This window comes from Lissotriton vulgaris, unplaced genomic scaffold (genome assembly GCF_964263255.1).
Source record: "Lissotriton vulgaris unplaced genomic scaffold, aLisVul1.2 SCAFFOLD_1621, whole genome shotgun sequence".
Taxonomy (NCBI): Eukaryota; Metazoa; Chordata; class Amphibia; order Caudata; family Salamandridae; genus Lissotriton; species Lissotriton vulgaris.
In genome coordinates, this window is record NW_028251953.1 from 432,277 (window position 1) to 447,760 (window position 15,484).

Genomic DNA, 15,484 nt, shown 5'->3' on the forward strand with positions numbered 1-15,484 from the left:
TACACATTGTTATCTTGTTCTATGACATATGCTTGTTTACTATAGAAGCCTGACCGCCCCCTCTCCTTGCACCTCCAATATGGTTATTCACTAGGAACTAAAGCTCCACAAGTCATGTCTACTTCAGCAACAGCCTACATGCCTGTTCCAGTTTGCCAGTGGTGACGGGCTGGGTGGTGTTGATGGTGGCCATTCATTAGGCCTCTGTTACTTTGTTCGAGCTGTAATCAGAGGAGCTTAGGGGCTTGGTGCAGTTAGCGTATTAGTATGAGCTAATTAAGAACACTTATAAGCCAGACAGTCACATAGCTATGAGTGGTGAGTGACTATGGTGAGGTTAGTGTACTTGCACTCCTCCAGGCAGGAGAAAGGGGAACTCAGTGGATTCCATAAAGTCTACTGAGGGGATGGAGTTCTCTTTACTGAGGACAGAGACCTCAAATATGGGGCAAACATGCCCTGGTGTCTAGTGGGCTTTCTACACCTCCCCCACCGGAGTGGCAGATGGGGGGAAATTACCCCCATTTATCCCCAGAGAGGGCAGAAAGGCTTTATGCTTTGCTTTTAAGGGAAAGGGTGTATGGTGGGCAGCCCCAACCCCTATATTTTTCGCCCTGGCATGTAGTGGTCTTTTCGACCCTCTTCCCAGAAGGTGGATTGGGGGTAGTCACCCACATCTGCCCACCAGGGTTCAGAAAGACTGATGCCCCATTTTGCTGTGGTGGGGGCACGTTCCCTAATCTCATCACGGTTCACCTCATATGTGTTTTGTCTTTTTACTGGAGGTGAGAGTCTGGTTTTGGGAACCCTCCCCTTAAGTGAGCTGAAGGGGTACATTCCTGTGACCAGGTTCGGGGCTGTACGATAGGCCCAAAGAGTGTCTTGCAAGGTGTCCTCTGTGGAAATGCCTAAAATCTCAGCACGCTGTAAGCATTTAAGCATGGGCGAAATTTGCGAATTCGCGGATTTCCCTGTGAAATCACAAAAAAATCTGTGAATTCGCGAATTTTCCTGCGAAATCGCGGATTTTTTTGCAATTTGCCCTGGAGTACATTCTACTGGCTAATCCAGTAAGTGCTCCCTCATTGGGTAAATGTATAGTGCTTTTACTACACTGCAGCTGCGTAAAGGGCCAGAAGATGTGTCTCCAGTCACCATGTGTGCCTGTAACACAGGCACAGGCACACATAGTCACTGGAGTCACATCTTCTGGCCCTTTACGCAGCTACAGTGTAGTAAAAGCACTATGGGGCAGATTTACAAGCCGCTTGCGCCTCTTTTGCGCCGCAGTTGCGTCACTTTTGTGACGCAGCGGCAGCACAAAAGATGCGCCAAGGTGCTGGGTATTAACAACGTGACGCATCTGAGAGATGCGTCACGTTGTAAAGCCCTGCACCATCAGGAGGCGTTCCGGAGCAGGGGAGGGCGTTCCTGCGCAGTAACGCCTCCTAAAAGTGGCAGAGTGAAATCTACAAGATTTCACTCAGTCACTTTTAGGCCAATGCTGCGTCAAATCCCTGCGCCTGCTTGAAGCAGGCGCAAGGCTTGAAGCAGCATTGGGGAGATAGGGCCCCCCAGAGCATTGCTGGAGCTGCGTTGCGCTTGCGACGCAGCTCCAGCAATGTGCTGCTTTTATGCCACAGATGCGTGACGCATCTGTGCCGTTTTTACCACATGGTGCGCCGCATTGTAAATGCTTAAACAACAAGGGGTGGTGATGGACAGAGTTTCTGAATTAAGCAGAATACTCTCACCCAGTCAAGAGATCAGGGCTAGATCCAACACCATTTTTTAGCTCACTGCACCATCCCAGCTCAGAACCTGGCTATATGCAAATTAGTCTGTTCCTGTCCCAGTGCATGATGGGAACAGGGCAAACCAAACTACAAAGTCAATTCTTTCACTGGGAAGGAAACAAGCTTCCGGGGACCGGTTTCTGGCATTACAGCCGTCTTCGGCCCGGCTTGCTTGAATCCTGATGGTGCAATGAGCAAGGGGCTCACATCTGAGTATACCCTTCCACGCTTATGGTGGACAAAATAATTAAACAACAAGGGGTGGTGATGGACAGAGTTTCTGAATTAAGCAGAATACTCTCACCCAGTCAAGAGATCAGGGCTAGATCCAACACTGTTTTTTAGCTCACTGCACCATCCCAGCTCAGAACCTGGCTATATGCAAATTAGTCTGTTCCTGTCACAGTGCATGATGGGAACAGGGCAAACCAAACTACAAAGCCAATTCTTTCACTGGGAGGGAAACAAGCTTCCGGGGACCGGTTTCTGGCATTACAGCCGTCTTCGGCCCGGCTTGCTTGAATCCTGATGGTGCAATGAGCAAGGGACTCACATCTGAGTATACCCTTCCACGCTTATGGTGGACAAAATAATTAAACAACAAGGGGTGGTGATGGACAGAGTTTCTGAATTAAGCAGAATACTCTCACTGAGTCAAGAGATCAGGGCTAGATCCAACACCGTTTTTTAGCTCACTGCACCATCCCAGCTCAGAACCTGGCTATTTAAAAATTAGTCTGTTCCTGTCCCAGTGCATGATGGGAACAGGGCAAACCAAACTACAAAGCCAATTCTTTCACTTGGAAGGAAACAAGCTTCCGGGGACCGGTTTCTGGCATTACAGCCGTCTTCGGCCCGGCTTGCTTGAATCCTGATGGTGCAATGAGCAAGGGACTCACATCTGAGTATACCCTTCCACGCTTATGGTGGACAAAATAATTGAACAACAAGGGGTGGTGATGGACAGAGTTTCTAAATTAAGCAGAATACTCTCACCCAGTCAAGAGATCAGGGCTAGATCCAACACCGTTTTTTAGCTCACTGCACCATCCCAGCTCAGAACCTGGCTATGCAAATTAGTCTGTTCCTGTCCCAGTGCATGATGGGAACAGGGCAAACCAAACTACAAAGCCAATTCTTTCACTGGGAAGGAAACAAGCTTCCGGGGACCGGTTTCTGGCATTACAGCCGTCTTCGGCCCGGCTTGCTTGAATCCTGATGGTGCAATGAGCAAGGGACTCACATCTGAGTATACCCTTCCACGCTTATGGTGGACAAAATAATTAAACAACAAGGGGTGGTGATGGACAGAGTTTCTGAATTAAGCAGAATACTCTCACCCAGTCAAGAGATCAGGGCTAGATCCAACACCGCTTTTTAGCTCACTGCACCATCCCAGCTCAGAACCTGGCTATATGCAAATTAGTCTGTTCCTGTCCCAGTGCATAATGGGAACCGGGCAAACCAAACTACAAAGCCAATTCTTTCACTGGGAAGGAAACAAGCTTCCGGGGACCGGTTTCTGGCATTACAGCCGTCTTCGGCCCGGCTTGCTTGAATCCTGATGGTGCAATGAGCAAGGGACTCACATCTGAGTATACCCTTCCACGCTTATGGTGGACAAAATAATTAAACAACAAGGGGTGGTGATGGACAGAGTTTCTGAATTAAGCAGAATACTCTCACCCAGTCAAGAGATCAGGGCTAGATCCAACACCGTTTTTTAGCTCACTGCACCATCCCAGCTCAGAACCTGGCTATATGCAAATTAGTCTGTTCCTGTCCCAGTGCATGATGGGAACAGGGCAAACCAAACTACAAAGCCAATTCTTTCATTTGGAAGGAAACAAGCTTCCGGGGACCGGTTTCTGGCATTACAGCCGTCTTTGGGCCGGCTTGCTTGAATCCTGATGGTGCAATGAGCAAGGGACTCACATCTGAGTATACCCTTCCACGCTTATGGTGGACAAAATAATTAAACAACAAGGGGTGGTGATGGACAGAGTTTCTGAATTAAGCAGAATACTCTCACCCAGTCAAGAGATCAGGGCTAGATCCAACACCGTTTTTTAGCTCACTGCACCATCCCAGCTCAGACCCTGGCTATATGCAAATTAGTCTGTTCCTGTCCCAGTGCATGATGGGAACAGGGCAAACCAAACTACAAAGCCAATTCTTTCACTGGGAAGGAAACAAGCTTCCGGGGACCGGTTTCTGGCATTACAGCCGTCTTCGGCCCGGCTTGCTTGAATCCTGATGGTGCAATGAGCAAGGGACTCACATCTGAGTATACCCTTCCACGCTTATGGTGGACAAAATGATTCAGAAAAGGGGGTGGTGATGGACAGAGTATCAGGATTCAAGCAAGCCGGGCCGAAGACGGCTGAAATGCCAGAAACCGGTTTCCGGTAGCTTGTCTCCTTTATGGTGAAAAATTGGCTTGGTAGTTTAGTCTGCCCTGTTCCCATGATGCACTGGGCCAGGGACAGACTGATTTGCATATAGCCAGGTTCTGAGCTGGGATGGTGCAGTGAGATAAATAACGGTGATGGATCTAGCCCTGATCTTTGGACTGGGTAAGAGTGGTCTGCTTAATTCAGACACTCTGTTCCTCACCACCCCCTTTTCTGAATCATTTTTGGCCACTATAGGTGTGGCAGGGTATACTCAGACATGAGTCCCTTTCTCACTGCACCATCAGGATTCAAGCAAGCCGGGCCGAAGACGGCTGAAATGCCAGAAACCGGTCCCCGGTAGCTTGTCTCCTTTCTGGTGAAGAATTGGCTTGGTAGTTTAGTCTGCCCTGTTCCCATGATGCACTGGGCCAGGGACAGACTGATTTGCATATAGCCAGGTTCTGAGCTGGGATGGTGCAGTGAGATAAATACCGGTGATGGATCAAGCCCTGATCTTTGGACTGGGTAAGAGTGGTCTGCTTAATTCAGACACTCTGTTCATCACCACCCCCTTTTCTGAATCGTTTTTGGCCACTATAGGTGTGGCAGGGTATACTCAGACATGAGTCCCTTTCTCACTGCACCATCAGGATTCAAGCAAGCCGGGCCGAAGACGTCTGAAATGCCAGAAACCGGTCCCCGGTAGCTTGTCTCCTTTCTGGTGAAGAATTGGCTTGGTAGTTTAGTCTGCCCTGTTCCCATGATGCACTGGGCCAGGGACAGACTGATTTGCATATAGCCAGGTTCTGAGCTGGGATGGTGCAGTGAGATAAATAACGGTGATGGATCAAGCCCTGATCTTTGGACTGGGTAAGAGTGGTCTGCTTAATTCAGACACTCTGTTCATCACCACCCCCTTTTCTGAATCGTTTTTGGCCACTATAGGTGTGGCAGGGTATACTCAGACATGAGTCCCTTTCTCACTGCACCATCAGGATTCAAGCAAGCCGGGCCGAAGACGGCTGAAATGCCAGAAACCGGTCCCCGGTAGCTTGTCTCCTTTCTGGTGAAGAATTAGCTTGGTAGTTTAGTCTGCCCTGTTCCCATGATGCACTGGGCCAGGGACAGACTGATTTACATTTAGCCAGGTTCTGAGCTGGGATGGTGCAGTGAGATAAATAACGGTGATGGATCAAGCCCTGATCTTTGGACTGGGTAAGAGTGGTCTGCTTAATTCAGACACTCTGTTCATCACCACCCCCTTTTCTGAATCGCATTGTAAATGCGGCGCACCATGGGTGGCCGAACTGCGGCGCACGATAACTGGCGCATCCCTGGGGATGCGCCAGTTATTGTAAATCTGCCCCTATACATTTAGCGAACGAGGGATCACTTACTGATTAGACAGTAGAAAGTTCTCCAAATGAGTAGAGGTATTGCACAAAAAGGTGGCATCTTCGTGAACAAACACGCAGGGCGGGATTCATTCTGCACCCTGTTAAACTCGTTTTTTGTGCCCTTCTGCCCTCTGTTAGACTCGTTTTTCCCTCGTTTTTCTGCCCTTCTGCCCTCTGTTAGACTCATTTTTCCCTTGTTTTTCTGCCCTTCTGCCCCCTGTTAGACTCATTTTTTGTGCCCTTCTGCCCTCTGTTAGACTCGTTTTTGTGCCCTTCTGCCCTCTGGTATTCCCTTGTTTTGTGCCCTTCGGCCCTCTGTTAGACTCATTTTTTGTGCCCTCCTGACCTCTGTTAGACTCGTTTTTGTGCCTTTCTGCCCCCTGTTAGACTCGTTTTTTGTGCCCTTCTGCCCTCTGTTAGACTCGTTTTTCCCTTGTTTTTCTGCCCTTCTGCCCTTTGTTAGACTGCTTTTTGTGCCGTTCTGCCCTCTGCATCACCACATCACTCAGCGCTACCCCAGCATCACTCAGCACCACTACATTATCACTCAGCACCACCACAGCACCAATCAGCCCCACCACAGCATCACTCAGCACCACCCCAGCATCACTCACCACCACCACAGCACCACTCATCACCACCACAGCACCACTCATCGCCACCACAGCATCACTCAGCGCCACCACAGCATCACTCAGCGCCACCACATTATCACTCTGCAACACCACAGCCCCACTCAGCACCACCACAGCATCACTCAGCACCACCACAGCATCACTCAGCACCACCACAGCACCAATCAGCACCACCACAGCACCACTCAGCGCCACCACAGCATCACTCAGCACCACCACCGCATCACTCAGCACCACCAACGCATCACTCAGCACCACCACATTATCACTCAGCACCACCACAGCACCACTCAGCACCACCACAGCATCATACAGCACCACCACAGCATCACTCAGCACCACCACAGCACCACTCAGCATCACCACAGCACCACTCAGCACCACCACTGCACCACTCAGCGCCACACCAGCATCAATCTGCGCAACCATTCAACAACAACTGGTTCAAATATGCTCTCTCAATGTTTCAAGCTTCATTACAAATGGCACAAAAAGATGTTAATATTTCACTTCTGTTCTTGGATTTTCGTCACAATAAAATACACTGAACATAATCTTCACAAAAGTTACTTACAAAAGTTAAGCTATTGCCATTATAAATTAAAATCACTTTGATTTAAGTATTAATTATTTAAAAAATTAAAAGCCATTATAATTTGTAATATCAATACATCTAAGTCACGTAAATACAAAACATGTTGCTTTACAAATGCTATAGGTGTCACATTTGCGAAAGTTATAACTATTGACATTGTAAATGACAAAGCTATTAATTTAGCTATTTTCAAAACCAACACATAAATAAAAGAAATTGTCATTTACAAGACCAATAGCTCAAATTTTCCTAATGCGAGACCTATTGCATTGCAAATGCTTGTTTTTATATCTGTCAGTGCTTCCTGTTGAGGTTTAATTTTTGTGACAGGCCCTCTTATTGCCTACTTGTAACTATTCTCTGACCCTGCTTCAAGTGTCAGAGCAGGGTCAGAGAATAGTTGCAAGTAGGCAACGAGGCGCCAGGAAGCACTTACAGGCTTACAGCAGCAAGTGCCCAAGTTGAAGTTAATTTCTTTGTAACCCTTTCGCAAAAGGTTACAAAAAATTAGCTTCAACTTTTGCACCTGCTGCTGTAACCCTGTAAGTGCTTGGCTAAAAATGTGTCCCCGCTGATTCGCGGATTTTAGCGCGATTTCGCGAGATTTGCGGATCGCGAAATCGAGGAAAATCCGCAAATTCAGCGAGCAGAACGAATTTTCAGCCCATGCTTATAAGCATTCTTTTATCATGCGATTCATGCTTTCTATCAACCTGTTGGCCTTTGGACAATGTAGCGCTGTCTTGTGGTGGGTGATACCAATTTCAGAGAGAATTTCAGACATTTTCTCTGAGGTTACCAAGATATCTGGGATTCCATCCTCAAAGAAAACATCCCTAAGGATTGTTATAATTTCTTTTGTGTCGATCTGAAGCACACACTTGTATTCAATCCACCTGGTGTGGTAGTCCATCATGACTAATAAGAACAGTTCCTTCAAGGACTTTAGGTTGAGAGGACCAATAATGTCCAGAGCTAATTTGGACCATGGTTTATCTGGCACAGAAACAGGAGATAGAGGAGGTTTTCTCGTTTGTTGTATCTTGTCTGAACGGCTACATTCGAGACAGTCCCTCACAGCTCTCTCCGCCATGGTATCCATTCCTGGCCACCAGTAGTCCAGCCTTATTTTATTTTTTGTAAGACTGCACCCCAGGTGACCAGCATGGGCAAGGTCCACAATTTTCTGTCTCAGTGCTACGGGTGGAACAGCTTTTTCTCCCCTGCAAATCGTACCCTCTTGGATGTTTAGTTCCAATTTCACATCCCAGAACCCGCTCAAAGAAGCGGCAACTTTGCCTTTCTCATTTGTCCACCCCTCGACAATAAAGTCTTTAGGGACCTTCATTTCTTCATCATCCTGTACACACTCTTCCCATTTTTCTTTTTTTAGGCTATATAACTTCAAAATTCCATCATCAGTTTCAACATGAGGTGGACAGTCATCGACATCCATGGCAGAACGAGATAAGAAATCCGTCACTAAATGTTTAGAACCTGGCATATACTTAACATTGTAGTTGTACCCTTCCAGCCACAAGATCCATCTCACTATCCTGGGTGTGGTCTTCTCAGACGCTTTGGTAGTGAACGCATACATGAGGAGTTTGTGGTCGGTTTTCACAGTGAAGGGAATGCCCCACAGAACGAAGCGGAAGTGTATGATGGTCCAGGCACATGCCAGCGCCTCTTTTTCAACAATGAAGTAATTGGCTTCTGCTCCTTTGAGGGCGCGAGAAGTGAACACCACCACTTGTTCCTGGCCGTTTACCATCTGGGTGAGACTGGCACCCAACCCTTTGTTACTCGCGTCCGTGTACAGGACTGTAGGCTTGGTGGGGTCAAATCTGCCCAATGACGGGGCTGAGGCAATGCTCTCCTTCACTGTGAAAAACGCCGCTTGTTATTCATTGCTCCAAACAAATGGGGTCTTGCTTTGAGTAAAGCCCTTAAGGGTTTCACAATGCTTGCGTGATTTCTAACATATTTTGCGTAGTATTCTGATAAACCCAAGAATGACTTTGAGTCTTCAACACAACACAGAGCAGCAGGCCGTTGAATAGCTTCAATAGGTCAACCTTAGGTTTAATTCCATCTTGGGAAATGGTGTGGCCTAGGTACTCGACAGAACCTACCCCATTGCGGCACTTATCTCTCTTTAAGGTTAAAGCCGCCACCTCCAGTTTGCTAAGTACCTCTCTCAAGATGGTATTATGTTCTTCCAGGTTTTTCCATAAATGAGGATGTCGTCCTGGAAGCACATAGTACACTGAATGTCCTTTAGCACATGTTGCATGATTCTTTGGAAGGCAGTGACTGCTGAGGCCGGCCCAAAGGGCATGCGTTTGTATTGGAATGCTCCCAGCGGTGTTATGAAGGAGGTCAAGTGGAGGGAGTCCCGGTGTAGTTTCACCTGGTGGTAGGCGAACAAGAGGTCTAAAACGCTGACACAGCTAGCATCTTTGCTTAAGGTGAGAACTTCGTGAATGCATGGGAAAGGGTGCCTGTCCACCCATATGTTACTGTTCAGGTCCCTCAGGTCCACACATAACCTGATCTCTTTGCTGGACGGCTTAGTCATGAGAACAATGGGGGCCATCCACTGTGAGCTTTCTATGGGCTCAATGACCTCTTGTGACAGGAGTTTATCTTGTTCTGCTCTGAGGGGTGTTTGCATCATGTGAGGTACAGGCCTAACCTTGTGGGCCACTGGTCTAGCATTGGCTTTAAGCTTAATAGAATGCTGAAAGTTCCTTAGTAGGCCTAGTTTGTCCGTAAAGACCTCAGGAAAGTCGTTGCAGACCTCTGTTCTTCCCACAGACTGGTCAACTAGAAGGACTTGGTCAGGGCTATTGGGGTCTAATTTTATGCCCAGTTCCCTCTGGTGTTTCCAACCCAACAAGTTGGATCCCTTCTGTGTGATGTACATTTTGCCCACCGTAGTCCTCCCTTTGAACCCTATGTTCATATTTGTCATGCCTATCAAGGGTATGGGGTCCCCATTGTAACCCCCTGGATGTATGTCAGGAGGCTGTGCGCCTTGTTGCCATGAAGGAATCAACCTAGTGAATGCCTCCGCCTCCACTAACGTATAGGGTGAGCAGGAATCAGCAAAGACCGTCACCTCTCTTTTATCCAAGGTGATAGTGCAAGATGGGAAGCTATTCGTACTTTTGCCATCTTTTAGTGGGAAAACTAATTTGTTTCCCTGGGGAAAATCTTGTTTCATGGCCAAAACAGATTTAGTTTGGTTATCCTTACACATCCTGGCCAAATGACCCCTCCTTCCGCACTTATGACAGGTTACCGACCTGGCCTGACACCCTGAAAATTTGGCTAGATGTGTAGGGTTACCGCATCTATAACATTTGAGTTTGGGATCTTTGTTCTTGCTCTCCTTAGTGATCTTTGGTTTACTTATTGCATTTACTTCTGCGTTTTTGTCTCCATCCCCTTTCATTGCTACCATACAGTTCGCAGTGTGCTCAATTCCTACTGCTATGTCTATTAAGGGTGGGCGGACATTTCCGTTCCCCCCACGGAATGTGCGGAAATTTGTCCTTTCTGTCTTCCGCAAAGAAGGGGGAAAAACAGGGCAAATTTCCACACACTCGGGGGCGGAACGGAAGTTGGCCGCCCGCCCGCAATATTACATTGTTTAAAAGCCAAAAAATAAGTTTAAAAAACAATTACCTTATCACGGGGGCATCTTCCTGTTCTATCTCGGCTTCTTCTTGAAACTGCGCATGCCACCCCTAATGTCTATAGCTTGTTTCAGGTCGGGGTTAGCGACGAATAACCTTTCTTGTATTTTTGTGTTGTTGGTGCACCTTACCAACCAGGGTTGGACTGGGAACAGAAAGCAGACCTGGCAAATTCTGCCAGACCAGCCCCCGTCCAGCGCGTAGCGAGCGAGCGCAGCAAGTGAGCCCAACCACAACTAGGAGGGTTTGGGGGGGTTCTCCCACAAGAAAATTTTGGAAAAAGACAGACCAAAATAATGCATTTTACAGCACATTTTTCAATACATATTTAATTGCATCGACTTTTTTACGGACAGGGCTTGCGCTAGTGGTGACATCCTGGTGACATATGTATGAAAAGGGAATATTTTTAGGTTCCTTTTGCCAGGTCACAATGGCACTTTTACAACTGCACAGGCAGACGGCAATGACAGGCCCTTGCCTTGCCAGATGTTTAAATAGGGTACTTAAGTGGGTGGCACAATAAGTGTTGCAGGCCCACTAGCCGCATTTAATTTTCAGTCCCTGGGTACATGTAGAACCACATTACTAGGGACTTACAAGTAAATAAAGTTGTCCAATTGGGTGTACGCCAATTTTACCATGTTTAAAGGAAAGACCACAAGCACTTTAGCACTGGTTAGTGGTGGTAAAGTGCACTGAGCCAGGCCCTAAGAGCCAACAAAAATGGCCTTTTGATGTAATAAAGCAGATCAAACCTGAGTTTAATTTGGAGGAATGTGAGGCCGACAAGGACTTATCTAACTATGTCACAGCAGCCAGTATGAACAATATGTATTTAAGAAACACTTCACAAGGGTGGCCTATTGAACATTAGTAGTGCTACAGCTCACCATCCTTGGAGAGCATCTCCCCATGAAGTCCCAGTATCATTTTGAATGTTTAACACAGGAGACAGATTTTAAAGCACTGCACCTGCAACTACTTTTGAAAGTGTACGGTTAGTGTATCACTATTCCTTGTCACACTTTTCTGAGCATATCTATTTCCACTGGGATTAGGAGTACTAGTCCTGCTGGCACGGGCCCTGATTGCTCACAATAATAAAGCAGCCCAATAAGGTGTGGAGGCTCCACACCTTTTTGGGCTGATTTAATATTGCCTGTTATATCATATGGTAACAACATCTAGCAGTGTTCTGCTAAAACTTGTGTTTAGATCTCAACAGGGCTTCAAAGGCCCAGATGTTTACCTCTTTCTCCACCCAATAGTTCACATATTTACAGCAATATAGGTGCACCTATGCACTTGTCATGGTAGAGTATCCACACCACAATCATAATAAAATGATTCCTAAGCACCTGATCCAGCGCTCTGACTGAAAAAATGTCTCACCAACGCTACTTATCTCGCTACTTATCACCACAATACTTACCATTAATCATGAATCATTAACACAGGCCCATAAACCAACGAGACAATTTTGAGCGACTGAATCATGTGACCTAATTAATCAGAACTATTCGCAAACTATTTACATTTTTATATACAACTGCAGTTTATCTTTTCTCACCATGGTTTTTAAACAAATATCATTTTAATTAAGTCACTAAGGCAAATGGATCCACTGATGGTAACTAGACCATGAATAAACAAGACCAGCTTGTCTTTTCAATTCTAATTTTTATTAGCTTTATTTTTCAAAGAAAGAGCATTTACGTTAAAGAATATTTATTTTATTAGCAAATATGAAATCAGCATTTTAATAAGGAAATGATTTATTAGACTGACATTTTCAAGGCAAACTCAGAAAGCATGAATATTAACAAAAATAACAGTTTCCATTCCCTATATCTATTTCCCTGACTATTCTCACTCCACCTAGAAAGGAAAATTAATTAAAGTCTGCTGTCCTTACGTGAGCCAAAAGTCCAACAGCATGTCACGTCAATCAGGCCCCGGAAAGTGAGAAGCACCCTCCTGGCCATGAGGTCAGGTTTTATACCTTTCTATCTAGCTAATCTTTTCTACACTTTTATATTTTCTTGGAAATCCGGACTTTACATTGGTTGCCTTATGTCAGTCCACATTAAGTCATCACCGATTCTAGACCAAGTTCAGGCTTTTACATAAACCCTATTGTCCTTTGCTTTCGTGTCTTTTGGCTTCCTCAAAAGAGAAACATTTCTTTCGAGTTATAGTCCAACTTCCTTGCCTTGGCAGTCACGCTGATATCCTGTCCTTTAGCCTTCTTCTCCAAGAGCACGTTCAGCACAACTAATAAGCAGCTTTTTCTGTCAAAAATGTCAACGTGGTAAAAGTTTCTGCGCATGTGTGCAAGGCTCCACTCTGGACCACTTTACGCAACTACATCTCTGTCAGCCATTTCTTTACATCATTCTTAGGCCTCACCCGGAAACTATTATTCGAAGAAACACAAGACATCAATTAATTAAAGAATTGAGACCCATTCTGTTACCCACCCCCTTTGCTAATTTAAAAACCCGTTAATTTATGTTACCCAGCTGAGCACACAAAGCAGCATTTATATCTACCTTCTTCTTTAGGACCGCAAAGATTCTCCACGAGCTTTTGTCACAGAAAAGACATAACATAAGCACACAAATAAGCACATGCCATTAGTTAAACAGCCGCATTTAATACTGACGAAGACAATAGACAAGGTTAATTTATTATTTTCTTCGCATTTGCAACATAGCGCACATTAATCCCACGTGTTTTCTGATGAATCCATTTTAAAACTAAGTTGATTAATAATTTTCAAAAAATGCTTTTAATACAGTTACATTTGTTATGGAAGTTTAACTTTGCAAGTCTGAACAAAATATTGTTCATCACCTTGCTCCATCAACTCCCTCATCTGGTGATTTCAAAATCACCCAACAACACCCACATTTTTTAAAAAGATGTCAACCCTTGAACATGTTTTGGACACTTGATATTAGTATTTCTAAACCTTAGATTCAGCAGTTTTTCTGCAACTTTCATATTGAGTTCTACGAAACTCTTCTAATTCTATTTCTTTATCTTTTCTGAGTTTATAAATTCTTTTCTTTTCCCTTACATATTTCTTTCTCTTGTGTATCATGCAACTAATTTTTAACAAAAGTGTCACTATGACTATTAAAGGATAAAGTATTTTACCAATGATTGAACTACCAATCTCTTGAAACCAGTTTCTAATTGCTGCAAATCTTTTGCTCAAACATTCTGAATAATTTTCATCTTTTAAAAGTTCTACCTCAGCATGTAATTTGGTTATGTTCTTGATGTACATCTCTATGTTCTGGCTCTTATCTGGAATATATGTGCAGCAATGCTGGACATGTAAAATTCCACAAACTCCTCCCTCTTTTGCGAGCAGAATGTCTAATGCAAGACGGTTCTGCATTACCATTGTTATCATGGCAATAAGCTCTGTATTCACTAATTGAAATCCACTAGCTGTATCAGTAGACAATCTATCAACAATTTAGACATTTTTCTAATTTTGTTTGCATTTAGGGTTATTCCTACCATTGGTGTTAGTGCACCAAATATGTCACCAAATATTTCTGAAAAACTTTCCCTCCTGAGCCTATTCAGGTGATTGCCAATTTCAAATGAACCTTTTGTATTTCTATCTACATGAAAAATCTTTGGAAAAACTAAACCAACATAGCAAGTCCCATACCAGTGGTCTGGGAGATTGAAATAAACTTTGTTCCCACAAACAAAATAAATTCCAGGATAAATTGGATCTTTGCCTCTTTTAAATCCCCATCCTCTTAAGATACGATAAGTATCTTCAAATTGACTAGCACCTACAAAGTAATTATCAAATTGAGTATTATCTCTTCTAATACAAAGTTTTCCACTAACAGGTTTATCTATGTGAATTGCAACATTTTAATTTCTACCATTGAGCTTTTCATCCTCAATCTGCCAAAATTTAGATTTGGTTTCTTTCAGCATCTCATTTTGCTTGTAAATTGCCCTTCTCTCTTCAACCATATTTAAGAATGATTTTTCCGCCGTTCTCCACTTACATGTTAAATTATTCCGAAAAGCATATTCATAAGTAAGTTCATTAGTTACTATGAACAATTCCCTCATCTGTTTAGCATGTTTCAGTTTATTCAGGCTGTTATCAACTTTTACATTTGCAAAAATTTCATCAAAATTTGAGTAGTAGTATTCTAAACGACCTGTTTGATAAAGCAAACTAGCTATTACACTACAGATGATGCCATAAGTAAGAGGAAGCATATTATAACTCACACCTTCAGACACAGAAGTAGGTAATTTCACACAAATGTAGCAATCTTTCACATCCATCACCTTAACATATTTAGGTAAAAGTCTTGAAAAAGTATTACTAGAAAAATCTCCTACAGATCTATCTTGGTGAATCTCTGGTTTGTGCTCTATGACTTTATTAGTCTTGCCTATTATACCATGGTTATCTTGTTTAAACACAACGTTACTAGTCATGTTAGCTTTATACATTTCTTTATCTATTCCAAAAGGAAAAATGACAGCTAAAATTAACCAAACTAAGATTATCAGGATTACACATATTGAAGACAATTTGCAGCATCTTATGAGAATTGAGCATCTCGAATTATTATTAGTAGCGGGCATCTTCACTTGTAAAAATCAAAAATCAATAATTAAATTAAAAATTACTATACACCCCCCTTTTTAATTTTCATTTTTTTTAGAATAAAATGAAAACCTTATTTTCTAAGAATTTTTCTTCAACCTTATGTCTTACATCAATGTGTTTTTCCAGCTAACACACTTTCTTCGACCTTATGTCATCTAACACCATTTCTTCAACCTTGTGTCAGAACAAAATCAATCATTATCACTTGTATCATCTAAATCTTCCGGACTACTACTATTCACTTCCACTACTGGTGGGATGATAATGTAAGTCCACTCAGGTGACTTATATT

The 15,484-nt window shown here is 44.0% G+C and overlaps 1 pseudogene; it reads right to left on the bottom strand.

Annotated features, from left to right (window-relative positions):
- Positions 1-12,693: 12,693 nt before the first annotated feature.
- Positions 12,694-15,484, bottom strand: part of LOC147662705 (uncharacterized) — a 64,399-nt pseudogene continuing 61,608 nt past the window's right edge.